The sequence below is a fragment of the Seriola lalandi genome, unplaced genomic scaffold, assembly GCF_002814215.2.
Source record: "Seriola lalandi dorsalis isolate HSWRI2012SDOR001 ecotype SW California unplaced genomic scaffold, Sedor1 jcf7180002054848, whole genome shotgun sequence".
Taxonomy (NCBI): domain Eukaryota; kingdom Metazoa; phylum Chordata; class Actinopteri; order Carangiformes; family Carangidae; genus Seriola; species Seriola lalandi.
Genome location: NW_019525401.1, coordinates 1 through 644, shown reverse-complemented (window position 1 = coordinate 644; position 644 = coordinate 1).

Below are 644 nucleotides of genomic sequence, written 5' to 3'. Positions count from 1 at the left end.
AGGGGGGGGGGGGGGGGGGTGTTACATGGAAACACTGTGATGAAGTTAAATTAATGTAAAAAATAAAATCATGATTTTATATGAAAACACATAAACATTCACATATTTGTGTTAAGAAGGAGAATAAACCCAGAAATATGAAAACAACCTGTTTAGATATTGATCTCCATATTGATTGTTACAATAATCAATAATCAACTACAATGAGCCAAGTTCACAGGACACACCTCCACCTGCCTGAGGCAGCTGTGACACCTGAGCACCAGCTGCTGTGACTGAGTTCATGAAAACTAGTGAACAAAACTAATTTATTTATAATGAGAATTTAAAAGTCACAAAGACACAGAGAGAAAAACATGTTGACATTGATCTGAATAAACAGGAAGTTCATGTTAATATTGATACAGAGCTTTGTCTGGATCACAATATGTATATGAATATTAATGTGCAACACGGAACTAAACAACAGAAAAACTGTCTCTGGTTTTTATCTCGTTGTTGTTGCTGAACTTTAGTTTATTCACAAAAAGCTTCAGCTCGCGGCCACTCAGGTGTTTTGACTCTCAGTCAGGACAGGATGTAGACGACGCCCTGAACCCGCGAACTGATCAGCTGTTATACGACTGATATTAACCTGAAGGATG